This window comes from Gopherus evgoodei, chromosome 1, assembly GCF_007399415.2.
Source record: "Gopherus evgoodei ecotype Sinaloan lineage chromosome 1, rGopEvg1_v1.p, whole genome shotgun sequence".
NCBI classification, from domain to species: domain Eukaryota; kingdom Metazoa; phylum Chordata; order Testudines; family Testudinidae; genus Gopherus; species Gopherus evgoodei.
The window spans coordinates 266,998,767-267,018,149 of NC_044322.1; the positions used below are offsets into that span (position 1 = coordinate 266,998,767).

Sequence of the window (19,383 nt, forward strand, 5' to 3'; positions counted from 1 at the left end):
AGAGGGGTAACCGTGTTAGTCTGGATCTGTAAAAGCAGCAAAGAATCCTGTGGCACCTTATAGACTAACAGACGTTTTGGAGCATGAGCTTTCGTGGGTGAATACCCACTTCCTCAGATGCATGTAATGGAAATATCCAGGGGCAGGTATATATATGTGTGCTAGCAAGCAAGCTAGAGATAACGAGGTCAGTTCAATCAGGGAGGATGAGGCCCTGTTCTAGCAGTTGAGGTGTGAAAACCAAGAGAGGAGAAACTGGTTCTGTAATTGGCAAGCCATTCACAGTCTTTGTTCAATCCTGAGCTGATGGTGTCAAATTTGCAGATGAACTGAAGCTCAGCAGTTTCTCTTTGAAGTCTGGTCCTGAAGTTTTTTTGCTGCAGGATGGCCACCTTAAGGTCTGCTATAGTGTGGCCAGGGAGGTTGAAGTGCTCTCCTACAGGTTTTTGTATATTGCCATTCCTAATGTCTGATTTGTGTCCATTTATCCTTTTCCATAGAGACTGTCCAGTTTGGCCGATGTACATAGCAGAGGGGCATTGCTGGCATATGATGGCGTATATTACATTGGTGGATGTGCAGGTGAATGAACCAGTGATGGTGTGGCTGATCTGGTTAGGTCCTGTGATGGTGTCGCTGGTGTAGATATGTGGGCAGAGTTGGCATCGAGGTTTGTTGCATGGATTGGTTCCTGAGCAAGAGTTATTATGGTGTGGTGTGCAGTTACTGGTGAGAATATGTTTCAGGTTGGCAGGTTGTCTGTGGGCAAGGATTGGCCTGCCACCCAAGGCCTGTGAAAGTGTGGAATCATTGTCCAGGATGGGTTGTAGATCCTTGATGATGCGTTGGAGGGGTTTTAGCTGGGGGCTGTATGTGATGGCCAGTGGAGTCCTGTTGGTTTCTCTCTTGGGTTTGTCTTGCAGTAGGAGGCTTCTGGGTACACGTCTGGCTCTGTTGATCTGTTTCCTTATTTCCTCGTGCGGGTATTGTAGTTTTGAGAATGCTTGGTGGAGATTTTGTAGGTGTTGGTCTCTGTCTGAGGGGTTAGAGCAGATGCAGTTGTACCTCAGTGCTTGGCTGTAGACAATGGATCGTGTGATGTGCCCGGGATGGAAGCTGGAGGCATGAAGGTAGGCATAGCGGTCGGTGGGTGGGTTTTCGATATAGGGTGGTGTTAATGTGACCATCATTTATTTGCACCGTGGTGTTATGGACCCAGTCCTCAGTGATCAGAAAGTTGTTATATGATGAATTCAGATACTGTATGCATGTGTCATACAGCTGAGGGGAAGGGGGGACAGGAAAACAAAAGGGAACCTGGATTGCCAGCCATATGGGATGGTTGACTCAGCACCTGCCATGTTAGATTCATTTCACCTGCATAAATTACCATCACTGGACAGATGCAGTGGGATCTGTCTTCATCCTGCAACACTAGATTTTTTTGACCAATTTATTCTAAGATTATATTTCAGTATTTTCAAGAAAAATATAAAGTTGATACAAATAAATACATGGTTAAGTCCCAAGCCTACAATGCAGTCTACTAGAGTGTCATTTTCTGCCAATGGATCACAATGCCGGATCTTGGCCTTAATTACTATTCCACAACATTTAAGAAATCTACCATTACATAAATTAGTGGTCTATAAATGACTTAAGATCAAAATGACAATAAAATCACAACTGAAAAAAATAAAAATAAATACAAACAGTAACAGATATCACCTCAATACACATCTACCTCAGCAAACTTTAAGTGCCTCTAATCAGGAGCTGTTTCTTCCTATGTTTATGAGGAGAGATGAGTAAGACTGGGACTTTTCAGCCTGGAAAAGAGATGACTAAGAGGGGGATATGATAGATAGATATGACAGCTAGATCTATAAATCAAGACTGGTGTGGAGTAAGTAAATAAGGAAGTGTTATTTACTCCTTCTGATAACACAGGAAATAGGAGTCACCAAATTCAATTAATAGGCAGTTGGTTTAAAACAAATAAAAGGAAGTATTTTTTCCACACAATGCACAGTCAACCTTTGGAATTCTTTGCCATGGGATGTTATGAAGGCCAAGACTATAAGAGGGTTCAAAAAAGAATTAAGTAAGTTCATGGAGGATAAGTCCATTAATGGCTCTTAGCCAGGATAGGCAGGGATGGTTTCAGTACCCTCTGTTTGGCAGAAGCTGGGAATGGGAGACAGGAGATGGACCACTTGATGATTGCCTGTTCTGTACATTCCCTCTGGGGCACCTGGCATCGGCCACTGTCACAAGACAGGATACTGGGCTAGATGGACTTTTGGTCTGACCCCAGTGTGGCCGTTCCTACATTCTCATGTTAGTACTCTGCCTAGCACACAAGAGGCATCTCTATACTTACCTCCAGAATGATCGATCCAGCAGGGGTTGATTTATCACGTCTAGTGAAGACATGATAAATCGACCGCCGAGCACTCTCCCATCAACTCCGATACTCCAGCAGAGCAAGAAGAGCAGGCGGAGTCGACGGGGGAGTGTCAGCAGTCCACCTACCACAGTGAAGACACCGCAGTAAGTAGATCTAAGTATGTCGACTTCAGCTACATTATTTGTGTAGCTGAAGTTGGTTAACTTAAATCCCCCCCGCCCCTCCCTCCCCAGTGTACACCAGGCCTAGGACTCATCTCTCAGTTGCAGCCACTAGGTGCTACTGTAATGCAAATAAACGAAGAAGAACCACTTACTACAGTGACATTTGCAATTCCATTGTTTCAACCAGAAAAGTCAAAATGTTTTTTTTCCCTAAATCACATAACATTTGAACAGTCAGCCTATAACTTGAAGACTCAGGGGCTGGTTATCTGCCACTGTCAAGCTGACAAGACCAAATGTGGGAGAGACTCAAAATAAAGAATGCAACAACAACAAATAATTTAAAAAATTACCCATGCTAGAAGCTTAAAGTACTCTGGCATTGATTCCTTTTATGTCAGTGACTTTCTCTTTCTAGCCTTAGGATTTTTTATTTCTGACATAAATAGTTTTCTACAACAACAGTGAAAGGGGCAACCAAACCTGCATGGAACATAGGAAACTTTAGGACTAAAATGAGTGACGTCACTCAAAATGAGGGACATCTGAGAGATCTGTTCTCTCAGGCTTTGCACCTTAGAAAGTCATTTACCCCAGTGCAAAGAAAGTTTAAAATGCTACCACTAATGAGGATGGAGAATTCCAACCTGTAAGCATTTTACACCTACTCTGCATAGGTATAAACAACTCATTGGAGACTGGGACCCCTAATGTTCATTTACAGTGACTTCTGCCTATCTCTATACCAGCTACTAGCTGTCTATGCCAACTTAGTTCTCTGGTGTCTTAAACTAGACTATTTTGACAAAGAATATTAAGTTACAACTTTAAAAGAGCAAGGAAATATTTTTCTCCTAGCACTTTAAATATTTTATTTCCTTTCAGATATTTAAAAGGTAAGAACGCTAGCTTATTCTTTTGGCATTTTCAGTATCTTGGAAGCAGAGTATATCATACGTTTTAAAAAAAGTGCAAATAATTTTTTAAAACCCTTTTTTACTACTGGTTTACTTTCTGCACTTTTATTACTGTGGTTATTTTTATTACTGCTAATACTTAGTCCTCCAACTAGTGCAGGGGCCTGGACTAGATGACCTCTCGAGGTCCCTTCCAGTCATATGATTCTATGATTACTTAATAATCATATGATTCTATGCTTACTTACTTAGTAGCACACAGAGGGATCAACCAGATTGGGCCCCATTTTATTATCTACTGTTTACACGATGTTTGTACAACAGTCTCTGCCCCCCAGAAGAACTCCTTTTGCATAGGAAATACCCTGGTCAATTTCAGTTTCTCATGCACTAGTAACACAATAGTGTCATTTACATTCCCTGTAAGTAAATAAAAATGTTAAAGCTTTTGCCTTCTCTTCCTGCTTCCCCCATTCTTCATTTATTATTTTTTAAAATAAATTAACACATTTAATATATATTGAACAACATGCAAAAATTAGACCTAAAGCCAGTAGACAGTCTAACTTCAGCACGTCAGACTTGTCATGAGAGAGACCTTTGAAGGAAAAAGAGGAAAATTATGCTTTGAAACACAACCTTCTTCTTTAATGTATAATTTGGGGGTAGAAATCCATATCTTTAATCTGAAATGCCACAAGACTACACTCTACAAGTGACATTTCAACCTTTTCTTCCAGTTCTGTGCTCAACCTATTGTATGATGCCTGATGTTTCTGGGATCAGTCCTGTGGAATCACTGATGGAAAGGTTTCAGAGTCGCTGTATAGCTTTTTGATTTTGTCCTTGTGTGTTTCCAGTTCTTTGTTTTAATTACATCACTATTTTTCCACTGAGACTGTTACAATAGTGTAATTAACCTGTAATCTCACATGACCCTCCAAAAATCCCCTTCCAGTTGCTTTGGAAACTTTAGCGACTCTCTAGACTCCCTGCTTACGTAAATGAGTGCCGCGTTCTAATTTGTCCTCCTTGTGCTCAATGGAAATTTCAACATTCCTATGGTAGCTGGATGAAGTTGTTGAAACACGGGACTTGATCTTCCCCCCACTCCCAGCAGCTTAAAGCAGTTAGAAAGACAGCTGATCTGGTTTCCTGGGGACTCTGCATGTGTGACAGAATTTTCTGGTGGCATAGGAGCCATTTCCACTACTTATGGATCCCAAGACAGTGGGTGTGGCAGGGAGAAAAGGGCCTGGCCACTGTGTCTGAGCATCCTGGCAACCCCCATCAGCCACAATAGCCCCAGACTGTTGTTGACAGCCAATGTTTAGCACAGCAGCCCTGAGGCGGCTCTACTTTACAAAAGGAACTAGTCAAGTGGCAGGACAGCCCCAAGAATGGGGAGTGTGGATGGTGACTTAAAGCCACCTTCATTGTCTCTCTTCCTCCCTCATATTCCTGAGCTGTGTGTATGATTGTGGATGAATTTAAAAAAAAAAAAATCGCATCACATTCTTTAGGTCCATGTTATATCTTTCTCAATGAAGTTTGAACAGTGAATGCCCAAACCTCAAAAGTTTAAGATGACTGCACCCAAGAAGATCATTTTTTTTTAAATTATGTATTTTTGCTGTCAGGGCAAATGGCAAAGACCTAATTATCATACTTTTCTGTGCATTTCCTGGGCAGCTTGGTATAGACTCAATACCATTAAGTAAGGAGGAATCTTTTCCTACATGAATTCTTGAAGCCATTATCAGGTCATTGTTCATAAAAGACTAACAGCCTTGCCTTGGGGCTTGTCTATATGCCACGGCAATGTGCGATAGAGAGGTGTGATTTCTAAAGCATATCAACATGCTGCATACCAACTGATCCATGTAGACCCTGCTGGTGCGAACTAAAAGTTCCTTTTAGTGTGTTAACATGCACGACATTAACATGCATGAGAGAACATTTAGTTCACGCCAGTAGTGTCTACATGGGCCAGTTAATGCACAATATGTTGCCATACTTTACCAATCACATCCCTCTAGTGTGTATTGCTCAACTGTGTAGACAAGCACTTAATCTCAATGCGGATTCTTTCAGTTTTTCCTGAAAATTTGTAGTAACTACTAGTATGCCTGCGAGTTTAAATGTCTCTGAAGGAGTACATCCAAAGCTAAGTGCTTCAACCATTTCTCTAAACTGATCATTTTGTGCAACACTGAAGGTGATGTTGTCAGCATAAAAGAAGGTTGCAACTTTCTTATCAAGTTCAAGTCTCTGCCTTTCATTCATTTTTATGGCATAATCATTGATTGATCTATGTCATTTTGGGGTAGTTGTTGAAGATTAACACAGTCTGCTCCTGAATGAAACTGATGTTGAATAGCTGCCTGAAGAGGTACGGGAAGGTCTGGAACAGGGATTTAAATTATAATATTTCAATGATAATGACAGCATCAGACGTTTCTTCCTTGCAGGATTCTCAAACTCATCATTGTTCCTCTTGTCCACTTCAATTTAAAAAAAAGTATTTAATTCAATGGCACATTTGATCTTGAAGAATCCAAATAAGTGCAGAAAATCTAATTTTTTTGAGATGAGCACAAATCCTTGCTCTCTTTCTACTAAAAATGTGTGACAATGTCTACATTTTACTGTAGAAGAATAGCAGTATTGCCAACACCAAGTATTTCAAAAATCATGAGTCAGGTTCCAAAAAAAGCATAAATGTTGGATTTTTAAAAATAATAAATGTTGGCTTTGACTTTTGGTTATTAGCCTTTAGGGTTCGTGTTTTTAACCTGCTCTCTGTAACCCTGAGGTCAGGAACTTTAAAAAAAAAAAAAAAAAAAAAAAGGCTGAGATTCTCACATAACTACATGACTCCAAGAACTGGAGCTTCAGAGGATAGCTCAGTGATTTGAGCATTGGCCTGCTAAACCCAGGGTTATGAATTCAATCCTTGAGGGGGCCACTTAGGGACCTGGGGTGCAAAATCAGTACTTAGTCCTGCTAGTGAAGGCAGAGGGCTGGACTCAATGACCTTTCAGGGTCCCTTCCATAAATATGGAGATATACCTATTTAAAAAAAAAAACACAAAAAAAAAAACAGAAAATAATGCAGGAGTTGGCAACACTAAAGTGATCATTTTTCTTTACTTACATCCATCCAATGACTTGTTTTCTTCCACTATCTTCAACTTCAGATATGTGGAGTCAGGCAAATTCATATATTGATGTCTGGTAATTTCTTAACATTATTCATCCATTTGCAGTATTGATTAGCAGCAGTTTATACTAAAGATAGCTGTTTCTCATTCTATCAAGTGAATTCAATAATGTGATGACTGAAAAAATGAGTTGTAGACAGCTTTATATAAAACCATCTTACTGAGCTGCCCTGACCACCTTCCAGAAGTTTCTAGATTCTAGCAAACCAAACCTCACATTACTAGTTCAAAACTCCACCCACTCCCCTCACGTCCGCATACAATGGCAGTCTATTCCTTCCATTAGTCATGCGCCTCTCTCTCCAATCACCAATGACTTTACCCATTCCTATTCCTCTCCTTGTGAAATGATTGGCTGAAACCTCCACAAAATACAGCACAGAAATCATTTCAGGGAAAACCAAGCTGATGACAAACAAACATGACTGGATCAGCTCACATATCACTGTCAGTGGACAAGAGCTGGAGACAGTGAAATATTTCAAGTATTTAAGGGCAATCATCACTGATGAAGGATCAAGGCAGAAATACAAGCAAGAACTGCGCAAACAACAGCAGCAGAGTCAAAGCTAAAGCCAGTTAGGAAGAATAAGAACATCTCCCTGGAATCCAAACTGAAACTGCAGCACGCATTGGTCATCTCCATTTTTCTGTAAGCATGTGAGACACGGACCCTTATGGCAGAACTTTAATGGAAAAATACCGGTAGTAGAGATGAGATACTTCCGTAAAATCCCAAGCATCTCCTGCTTCGACCACATCACTAATGAAGAGGTCCACAATATAATCACCCAATGCACTAATGAAGAGGTCCACAATATCATCACCAATCATATGAACACCTCCTGATGACCGTGAAGAAATGCAAGCTGAAGTGGTATGGCCATGTAACAAGATCATCCATCCTTCCAAGATCATCCTCTAAGGGACAATACAGGGGAAAAGAAGAGGTTGACAGAAGAAGAGATGGACTGACAACATAAAAGAGTGGATAGGAATGGACTTCGCAGAGACTCAAACACTGACACATAATTGTCAGGGGTGGAGACAAATGGCTGGATTGCTCATCAGTGATGGTACCCCAACGATCAATTCAGTTACGGGAGTGATGATGATGATATTCACCATTGCTCTGTCTATACTGTGGTTTATTAGAGACCACACCTGGACCTTCAGGTAAGCTCAATAGCTGGCACAGGCTCTCTGACATATTGCTATTCAATACTACTCTTCATTCTCCTTCCAGCAAACTTGGTGCAAATGCCTCCAAAACCTGAAAGAATCACTATCCTGTTGTATAATCGAAACCAAAATCCAACCTGTCTTGTGCAAATGGAGCAAAGAGCTGCCATACTCATATTAGCTATTTTGTTAAATATCTAACCACACTGGTACCAAAATATCTGCAAATTATGCTTCCTTCTTAACTATCAGTTAAAGAGGGTACTTACTAATGCCCTACATCAGAGATGCAAAGCACAGCACAGACTCTGAGCATTAACTATAGAGGGGACAGAACGAAAGTTAACCTGTGGCATAGTGGGAGATTAAAAATACCAATCTAATCAGCCACCAGTGATTATGCAGCCAGTGAGGAGTTTACATGCCTTGCAGGCCAGGGATTTTGCAGTTTAGGATTTCCAGTCCCAGGGTGCCTGCGCAATGAGAATTTTAAAACCTGGATGTATCAATCTATATTTTTCAGTCTTCAAAAGTCTAGTTCATAAGGACATCTGCCCAACAGTGGATTTTTAATCTCATTTTTTTATTTTGGTAATGGCTAAAAGATTGCAGTAGAGTTCTTTATAAACTATGCTTCAATAGCCTAGTTTTATTTGTAGCAGAAACCAGCATTTCTCTACTGGAGTTTAGTTAAAATATTTTTTTCCGCTGTGAACTCAGCACTTTCATTTAAACATACTGATTTTCCTTTCAAGTGTAGGACCCTAATGGTGTTAATGAGAGAGGGCTGGGGGTCTTCATGTGTATTAGTTTGTATTACATTAAATTTTTGTGCCTCCACCATTAGAGAAAGAAAAAGTTAGTCCCCCTAGTGTACTATTGCAGTAGGATGTTGAAAAATGTGTGCAGCAATTCACTGACTAAACTGTATATCCACATGTAGTAACAAAACTAGCTCTTTTTTTTTTTTTACGCAAAGGACACATAGGAGCTTAAAGAATCTACAGTAAAACTAGGCAACCTTTCAATCCATTTATCAATTTTTCTGCTGTTCCTCTTTATGGGCAAATGCAATAATAAATGTTGTGCGAAGAAAATGAAACTGTATCCAGAGGATTTCATTAAATAAAAAGTGTGGACCTGTTGGGAATTACCAACTCTGGTTTTAATACAGTATTTTGTTTCAGACTGTGTTCTAGCCCAATCCTTTCCCCTTTTCAATGCAGAATCCAAGGACAGCTGCAACATTTAGAGATATCTGACTTTACCGGTATTTCTCTCAAAGTCTACACCTTTTGATAGGAAAGTAATGGCATTTAGCCCTAGAAACACACTTTCCTCTAGCAATTTTAAACAGACGCTATACAAGCCAGGTTCTACACACAAAAGGTAAGATCAGTACAGAAATCATATGAGAGCTGTTCAGACTCTTTTTCAGGTCCATTGGTTAATTCTCACCAATGTGACAATGTGTGACTGAAAAATAAGGCTCCATTTGTTTTTTGGCAATAACCCACCTCCAAAATAGAAAAAGAAAGACGCTGCATTCAGGTAAAATTCCTAAGAAGAGAAGAAGATTGCTTGGTTTGATGCTGTACCAGGGAGTGAACTTGCTTTCATACTAACCAAATCAGATGGTCTTGAGTACATAGCACAAAATAGGACTCTCTCTAAAAGCACTTACAGAAGAAATTATCAAACTTCAGGTTACCTCCACAGAGGCAGCAAATTGCTATGTGTTCTCTAGGGAGTTCAGGTTAATGAATTAAATGACAATTCACAGACATGGGATAACAGCAGAAATCTGTCCAAGTGACACACCTAGCAGGGGGCTGTGTATGTGTGTGGGGGGTGCATCCACCCCCATTATCAGAATGTTCCAACCAAAATCATTCAGCTCTGACTTAACAAGCACGAGAGAATCTGTTCACAGAAAGGGTCCTGTTTTGCTAGATTGTCTATCGGGAGTAAATGACTATTTAATAAATGTAGATAGATGGAAGTTGTTTAAAGCCTATTGATCCTCCAGAAGAAGTGGACAAGGCTGATAATGAACTTAATCAATTATATCAAACCAGCCAAAAAGATCTCTTTTTCAGGTGTTAAAGTGACCTTCCTGGACACAGGAATGTATATTTTAACCTATTTGATGGCACAGTAAAAAGACATTGAATTATCTGCCTTGTCTAATACACTAAAGGCATTTTTTTCTCTCTCTCAGCCCCCACTTCCTATACAGTGAAATGCTGTACTTTGTGAGCCCCACTCAGTCTACCTGCTAGCCCCCCAAACTGAAGTCTACCTTGCAAAGTAGTTGAGGTGTAGAAAGTTCTTACAGACACATATTGAGGTATGGAGAGACTGACATACAACAGAAACTCTTCCTAAATAGAAGTTTTACTCAAAGCCCACCTGCAACACTCTTTCTTCCCTCTTCTCCCAACTCCTCCCCCACCCCCAAAAGTCTCTCACCTGTTTCTCCAACTCCACTAGTGGGCTCCTGTGACTTCAAAGAAACCCCTCCCTGCCAAAAACAGAAGTGCAACAATACAATTGGCAACAGCCACCTTTCTGACTTTTGTAAGTTCGGGGCAAGACAGGAAAAAGAGAGAGAGGAGAGGGGACAACAAATGAAAATAGTCCTACCAGGAGCTGATGCAAGAAAACTCCTTTCTCAGATCTTGGCCAGCGGACTTAAGTGCTAAGCCTGATGAAGAAACCTTTCTTGAGGTAAGGCAAAGGGAGAGGGATCTGTGCCTGGAATGCGCTTTCCGAAAGGTATCCCGGTTTGAGCATCTAGTCGGCCCCACATTTGATTAAAGTCCAGGATCGAAAACAATACCCCCCGGCCGTTATTCGTCATGCTTGCTTGAGAAGGGGGCGGGAGAGGTGATGAGACACCCCCGATTTCTATTTCCCCCCCCTCCCCATTTACAACCCATTTGTTTCTAAAGCAGCAGCAGCAGCGACCCAGCTCAGCACCTTACCTTCTCAGCGCGGCTGCGGGGACGCAGGGGGCTGTGCAGAAGGTGGATGCCGGGCTCGCTCCTTGCACCTCGGGACGGGTGCGGCCACAGGGGCGGGCAGGAAGCGGCCACAGCCCCCGCTCCTGCCCCCAGCACAATGTAGCTTTTCCTCCTCTGCTGCGGGGGGCGGGTACCGTTCAGTCCCTGCAGCCCGGCGCTCCAGGGGGGTCTCTCTAGGCAAGGGAGGCGCCGGTGTCCCTGCTCTTCATGGGGCGCGGGAGCAGCCAGGAGGGGGATCCCCGCTCCCTCCGGGACGCGGCGCCGACGGGTCCCTCCTCTCCTGCTTGGCCGGCTCGCTCTTCAGGGCCTGCCCGCCCGCTCCTCCATGCTGCCCTGGGATGCAGCCCGCCGCTCCCCTTGCCAGTCCCCGGCGGCGATGCGCGCTGCACAGGCCTTGCCCGGCGGCCAGCGGGTCCCGGAGGCGGGGGCTCCGATCCGGCCTGCAGCCAAGCTCCGCGGGGAGAGGAGGCCCTGCCCCGGCCTCGGAGGCGGCGGGGAGCCCCGGGAAGGTCACGGGCAGCGAGGAGCCGGGCTGGGAAGGTTCCTCCGCCGCCGCTCCCGCTGCTGCTGGCCCGGCCTCAGCGGCTGCCGGGCGCGACGCTCCGCCCGGGCTCGCTCAGTGCCTGCTCGCGCTGCCCGGCTGGGTCCCGCTGCTGCCAGGCTGCCCCCGCCGGCTCTCTCCGGCTCCCGGTGCCAGGCTGCCCCTGCTGCCGCCTCTCTGCGGGGCCGGTGCCAGGCTGCCCCCTCTGGCGGTGCGGCTCCCGGTGCCAGGCTGCCCGCCGCCGCCGCCGCGCGCCCCGGGCTCAGCGGCAGCTGCAGTGATTGTGTGTCTGTGTCATGTCTGTGCAGCGAAGGGCTGAGAGCAGCCGGAGCCGAGGCGGGGCCAGCCCGCTGACACGCCGCCCACTGACAGGCGGCGAGGGCCCAACCAGGAGCAGCCCCCTGCTGCAGGGTCCCGCCCCCTCCTCGGGAAGGGGCCGGCTACACCTGGGCCCTGGGAGCCAGGCGTTCGCACAACCCAGGTGCCCCGCGGAGGCACTCGCTTCTGGGGGGGTTCCCTCCATTGCCCTCTGGAAAGTCCCCTTCTGATCCCTGTAGGAAGCTAGTCCCAGCAGCCCCCGCCTGGGCTTCACTCCCCACTCTGTGCAGGGCAACGGGCTGTAAACCACAAGCTGGGTGTTATAGTATCTGGTACGCTAAGCAGTTCACCTGAGAGAGAGCGTTAAAACCAGCGAGCTGCTGCAAAGCCCCGAGTAGCACAGGGAAGCACCGTCGTAAGAGGGGGGAAGAAAGAGGAGTCACCAAGTAATCACCCTAAAGGATAAGAACTGAACAGTACTTACCGTGTCAGCGATATAGCCAGAGCCAACAACTCTGTCTACTGTGGTCCTTTTTCCTCACTCCTCCACTGACTCTGGGATTAATCCCATCCCATGCCCCACAGGTGCTGATTACAAATTGTGTGTATGTTTCAGGGAAACCCAATAGCATCTAATATTTCTAATGCCATTCAACTATCAACTTTTAGTATAATAAAATAATATCTAATTTCCTGGTGTCATTAAGGTATCAAAATGTAATATCACGTCTTTTAGCTGAAATGCGGCAGAATTTGTCTCTGGGATGTTTTGCTGCATTCTGAGAACCAAGTGATAAAAGTGCGGGCTTTCTTTCTCCCCACAGACATGGAACTAGCTTTTACGCTTTATTTTTATTCGTTGCTTTCATTTCACTTCATTAATGGTTTTGTAGAATGGATAATCGTAATAAACTAGCATGTTAAGAAGGGAGTGTATGATAAACTGTGGGGGAGGAGGGAGGATCTGAAACTGGCAAGGCAAAAGTATAATCAGAGCAGAAACTGTAAAGCCATGGAGCAAATGTAACAATAAGTATACACAATTTTATTTAAAAATAAAAAACCCTTTCAGTTTTTAGAGGTTAGTACAACCATCCACATAAAGAGAAGAAAAGCATACACACGCTATGAATAATAATCTAAATAATCATGGGTAGCAATAATATGGACATAATTCAACATTCATTGCTTTAGTTTTCCATGGCAATAACAGAATATTAACGGGAGGAAATGACATCTTTGGAAAATGTCATTCTACAATAGATACTTCAGCTGTTAATTTGTTCTGTTTTATCAACTATTTAAACACCAGGTCTTATTCAAAGATTATTTTATGACAGTTTAAAAGAAATCTGCCCAGTGCCTGATGCTTCAGCACTGCCCACTGCCTCGTGTTTCAGAATCAGAATTATATCAGATGAACTGAAGTAAATCATGAAGTTGAACGTGCCAGTGATATAGTTTTAAGTGTCGTTGACTGTGATGTTTGACATGTAATGACATCCAGGAAAGTAATTTGAAAAGTATATCTGTGTGTTTCTGTAAAAGCTACTGAATTCTACCCAGAAATGATTATTTGGAGAAACTATATATGACATGCTGGATGAGCTCTATTATAATAGCTATTATTCTCATGAGCAAAGAGAACTCACAAATGACTGACCTATATAAGTTACTCTGTCCATGCTCCTGGGTGAAGCTGAAGGATCAGCAGCCATCGTGAATAACATGTTTCTATATTTTCTTTCCTGGTTGTAGGATTGAAACTACTTTGACAGGTATGATGAAAGAAAATTGCTGGGGATGTATGGAGGAGGAAATAGTTCTGAATACTGTTAAATTATTAATAAAACAAGGTCACATACCTATTACTGGAATTATCAACAGATGCATATTGTGAGTCTCACACTTTGCCATGCAGACCAGCAATCTTTAAGGGTTTGGTCCTTCAAGATGCTGGACAATTCCTGCAGGACCAGTATAACAGTGTTCATGCTCGGGTGTGGGAGGTTGTACTGCTTTAGTTACACCAGTATAGTTAAAGTGGTACAAATTCTGTGTGTAGACAAGCCCTAAAATATTTACAGATTAGTTAGGTTTTGACCAAGAAAACTAAAATCTCTTTTCCATTTATCTGTTATTCATGATAACATCTAAATGCAGTGCGTCTCTGCAGGAGGTACTGGAGGAAATTAAGAGTGAAGCAATAGGCATAAAGAGCCAAATTCATTGCTGATATAACTCCATTGAAGTCCTTTTACTAGAGTTAAAGCACAGGTGAATTTCTCTCAAGGGTTTGTCCTTTCTTCATCATTCTGGCTGAAATGAACTGCCAGTAGACCTTAAGAAAAAGAGAACATCATCAGTGGATGAGTGAAAAATGGTACATTGTATCTAGTGAATTATGGGACACCTCAATAGCTACCAAATGTATGCTTTAAAAACAACCATATACATTTTATTACATGCAAAAAGCTATGTTAAAAGAAGATTATTATGTTTTCAGAGTCAAGCACTCATAAATTAGGAGGAAATGAAGATTACCTTGCAACCTTAGTTGTGTATAGGCATTACGATGCAGTCTTTAATTAGGTGATCACATGCTATTTTCCACAAGACTCTTGCCTCATTCAGTGTATAGAAAGGATGGTTCTCACTTAATGGGCAGCTTTTCAATATTTTGTTTCTCCTCATTGTTCAATGTGTGGTCCCAGGCCTTATTTATCGCACATTATTCTGACCCTGCTCTGAAGATAGAATTATTAATTTCTTCATAGGTGTTTCTGTGCTGCTCATCACTACAGTATTTGAGTGCTTCACAAACATCAATGAATTTATTTTCACATCACTTGTGTGGGATGAGAGGGTGGTATTATCCCCATTTTGCAGATGGGGAACTGAGACACACTGAGATTAAGGTCAAGAGTATTCATTAACTGTGGCTCCCCAAGGGAGCTACCAAAATCCTGATTTTTATAGAGCACTTTGTATGTTCAAAGTACAGCTCCCTTTAACTTCAACTGCAGCTGTGAATGCTCAGCACTTCTGCAAGTCAGAACACAGGGTCTCATATCGGGCACTCAGAAATGAGGACCACACTGGTGTAGGGTATGTCTACACTGCAGTTAAACACCCACAGCTGGCCTGTATCAGCTAGCTCGGGCTCATGGGGCTTGGGCTATGGGCCTGTTTAATTATGATGTAGATATTTGGGCTCAGGCTTGTGGAGTCCCAGAGCCCAGACTCCAGCCTGAGCTGGAAAATCTACACTGCAATTAAACAGACCTGTAGCATGAGCCCCATGAGTCCAAGTCAGCTGATATAGGCCCACTGTGGGTGTTTAATTGCAGTGTACACATATCCTTAGTGACCAGCTCTGAAAAGTTTGGTTTAAGTGACTTGCCCAGCAATCCATAGGAAATCTGTGTCAGAGACAGGGGATATAATCCAATTCTCCAGGTCTGCTTCCAACTGCTTTAACCATGAGACCATTCTCTCTCTTCCCACAATCCCCTGCCTTATTCACTACAAACCTTCCTACCCCTGTCATGTGCTCCTAGAGGTGACAGCAGACTTGCCTCCTGTTTCTATCACTTTCCTCAAGAAGGACCTGGTGAGGGGGCTCCCTGCCTCCCCCTCAACTCTGGCCTCTGGAATATGTCATCGGGCTCCTAACCAGCGAGCCTCCCAGGCTGCCCTAACATGCCACCAGAGCCAGCAGCACAATATCCAGCCTGTTTGCCTCTGAACCAGGCCCAGAGAACATCTGTATGTGCTCGTGCTTCATATTGTCCACTTTCTTCTCCTTGTGTCCCACCCTGACTGCAAGTGGCAGGACCTGTTGCCATCTAAGGAGGGCAAGAAACCTTGGTTAACCAGCCTGTACTCCATTCAGGTCCCATGATCCTCAGGGGATATCAGCTGGCAGTTCATCCATGAGCATGGGCCTGGACCTGGTGTGGTTCATGAACTCCCCAACACCAATCCTTTCTGCGGCAAGAGGGAGACCCTGGTGCACATCTATGTAGATTGCACCAGGTTGCAGCCTCTCTTCTGGCTCCTCTAGATCCTCAGTAAGAGTTTCTGGTTGCACTTTTCCCTACAATTCAGGATTTTCACACGCCCTATCTGCGGCCCCATTAATTTATGAGACCTTCTCATCACCCTCCTGGTGCTGGCCAAGATGGCCAACCATCATACCAGGAAGAGGAAGCTGGATGGGGGAGGGGATTGCTCTGCGACTGTGGGGCCTACTTCTGATGCCCTGTTTGATCATGCCTCTGATCAGAGTTCCTTTGTCTACTACCTCCTTGAATGCCTTTGAGGAGCAGTGGGTGCTGTCAGAGGTTCTCCACTCAGTTTCTCCTTCCAGTTCCCTGATTTTTACCTTATGACTTTCACTCGTCCCCCCCTTATTTTTATTTATTGTCCCTAACATTCAGTTGTGACTTGGGTCCAGTGGCCCCTTCCCCCAGCTGAGGGGGAGGGCCTTCAGCTATTGGTGGGCTTAAGCCCACGGTCTCCGGTACCCACAATAGGTATACACCTTTCTTCCCCTGTTGTGTGCTCCAGGAGGTGACAGCAGCCTTGCCTACTGCTTCTTTCACTTTCTTTAAGTGAGTCCTCTGGGAGAGCAATTCCTGACCATCCCTCACCCCAGTCCTCTGGAACTCATCATAGGCCCCCTGCCTCGCAAGCCTCCCCAGCTGCCCCCAAAGTGCAACCTGAGCTGGCTGCATAACATTCAGCCAGTCTGCTTTCAAACCACACCCAGAAAACATCTGTATGCACTTGTGCTTCACACCATCCACTTCCTCACAGTTGTGTCCCACCATGACACACAGTGGTGGGATCTGCGACCACATAAGGAGGGTGAGGAATCCCAGTGGGCCAGTCTGTACTAAGCTCTCAGCCCATTGCCCTCTGGGGATATTAGTTGTGTCTCCTTCATGAAGCTATGAGCACAGAATCGTGAGAACTCCCACAACACCTGTCCCATCTGTGGCAACAGGGAGGCCCTGTCACACATGTAAGTAGTATGTGTCAGGTTGCAGCCCCTCTTCTGGCTCCTCCAGAATCACGTATGGAGGTTCTGACTGCACATTTCCTGGCACCTCTTGATCCTTGCACACCCCATCTTTGGCCCCACAAAGTTGCAGGACCTCCTCATCAGCCTCCTCCTGGCGCTGGCCAAGGTGGCCACCCATCACTCCAGGAGGAGGAATCTGGAATGGGGATATGGATCCTCTGCAACTGCTGGACCTATTTCTGGTTCCTTGTCTGCTCATGTCTTCAGGCAGAGTTCCTCTGGTCAGTGATCACTGACTTCTGGGACTCTTTTGAGGAGCAGTGGGTGCTCCTGGGGGTTCTGTGCTTGGAGTCCTCCATAATCAGCTTGATCCTGGACTTAGTGGTCCCTCCCCTTAGTTGAAGGGGAGGGCAGTTAGTTTTGGTCAGGCCTAGACCTGCCTGGCCGAGTCCTGAAAATAGTACACTCCTTCCTACTTCTGCAACCAATCAGGCAGAGGACCCTACAGACAATAGCCTCCTTCATTATGCAACCTGATTCATTCCCAGAGCAGGTCCATCTTTTGCACTGCATGAGACAGGAGATACAGTGTGATCAGCCCAGCCTATAATTATGTTTATTTAAATGGTGTTTCAAACACACAGTGAAACAAGCACTGTTACATTATGTTCAGGACATACAACTTTCATGAGCAAACCAAGACAATTTATGAGCTACTCTTATTCCAGGGGTTGATAGTATAGCCCTCTACATGCTGAAATATTTTATCTAATGCTCAGGGTATTCTCAGATGAACCAACAGAAGAGAGATTCAAATCTAATTTCGCAGGGCTTGGCCAGATTTTTTTTTGGGGGGGGTGAGGGGAGCAGGAGAGATGGACACCAAACACACAGCTAAAAATAATTACTACAAATTGGGATTGTGGTTCCCACGCTGCCAATGCATTGGACACAGTTACAGCTACTGCAGGATGTGCTGCCCCTCCCTTACCTTTTGCAGCAGGAGAGCTCTTCATTAGAGAACAGCTGGAAGCTTTCAAAGAGAAAACAGATAAGATGTAATCCACTCTGGGAAGCAATTTCCCACTTCTGAATCGTAAAGTGTAAGAGCTGTTGCTTAAGCTCTCCATGGTGGGCATTAAATTGAAAAGTCTGGAGATTCCTCACCAGTATGTGGAAAAAACAAAAGGCAAGATGGTGACGGTGACTGAGGAAATTAAGATGACTGGCAAAACAAGGCCAGTGGACCAACTGGTGTGTGTAACTCAAGAATTTAAAATCTGAGAATCCCGAAGGGAAAGTACTTAGACAGTGGCTATGCAGATGCAGCAAAGGATGAATTTAGTTTTCTACAATATCTTTAATTTTTTTTTCAGAATCCAGAAGTATTGCTGATTACATACAAAGTAGGGCTGTTAAATTATTTAAAAAATTCATTGAGATTAATCGCTCAATTAATCGTGCTCTTAGACAATAATAGAATAGCACTTATTTAAATATTTTTGGATGTTTTCTACATTTTCAAATATATTGATTTCAATTGCTACATAGAATTAAAGGTACAGTGCTCACTTTATTTTTTATTACAAGCTTGTTTCCATTTGCAGGAGATAATGCTGCCGGCTTCTTATTTACAGTGTCGCCTGAAAGTGAGAACAGGCATTCGTGTGGCACTGTTGTAACTTGCGTCACAATATATTTACATGCCAGATGCGCTAAAGATTCATAGGTCCCTTCATGCTTCAACCACCATTCCAGAGGACATGTATCCATGCTGAGGATGGGTTTTGTTTGATAATGATCCAAAGCAGAGTGGACGGACGTATGTTCATTTTCATCATCTGAGTCAGATGCCCCAGCAGAAGGTTGATTTTCTTTTCTTTTCTTTTTTTTTGGTGGTTTGGGTTCTGTAGTTTCCGCATCAGAGTGTTGCTCTTTTAAGACTTCTGAAACCATGCTCCGCACTCTGTCCTGATCAGATTTTGGAAGACACTTCAGATTCTTAAACCTTGGGTTGAGTGCTGTAGCTATTTTTAGAAATCTCACTTTAATACCTTGTGTTTTGTCAAATCTGCTGTAAGTGTTCTTAAAACAAACATCATCTGAGACTGCTATAACCTGAAACATATGCAGAATGTGGGTAAAACAGAACACGAGACATACAATTCTCCCCCAAGGAGTTCAGTCGCAAATTTAATTAACACGCTATTTTTTTAATGAGCATCATCAGCATGGAAGCATGTCCTCTGGAATGGTGGCCAAAGCATGAAGGGGCATTTGAGTGTTTAGCATATCTGGCAAGTAAATACTTTGCAACACCAGCTACAAATGTGCCATGTGAATGCCAGTTCTCACTTTCAGGTGACATTGTAAATAAGAAACAGGCAGAGGCGTCTCCCATAAATGTAAACAAACTTGTTTATCTTAGTGATTGGCTGAACAAGAAGTAGGACTGAGTGGACTTGTAGGCTCTAAAGTTTTACATTATTTTGTTTTTGAGTGCAGTTATGTAACAAAAAAATCTACATTTGTAAGTTACACTTTCACAATAAAGAGATTGAACTATAGTGCT

General features: G+C 43.7%; 1 protein-coding gene and 1 long non-coding RNA gene across 2 annotated transcripts in view; both read right to left on the bottom strand.

Moving 5' to 3' along the window:
- Positions 1-11,220, bottom strand: part of LARGE1 (LARGE xylosyl- and glucuronyltransferase 1) — a 394,379-nt gene extending 383,159 nt beyond the window's left edge. Inside the window, exon 1 of the mRNA XM_030545186.1 lies at positions 10,885-11,220. The gene's annotated coding sequence lies outside the window, so the exon portion shown is untranslated. The remainder of the gene's footprint in view (positions 1-10,884) is intronic.
- Positions 11,221-12,819: 1,599 nt separating this feature from the next.
- On the bottom strand, positions 12,820-18,005 carry LOC115641875. Its single transcript, XR_003998133.1, has 3 exons — positions 17,803-18,005; positions 14,327-14,529; positions 12,820-14,123 (listed from the first exon to the last, which is right to left on the bottom strand). It is a non-coding gene; the product is annotated as an uncharacterized LOC115641875 (long non-coding RNA).
- Positions 18,006-19,383: the final 1,378 nt, after the last annotated feature.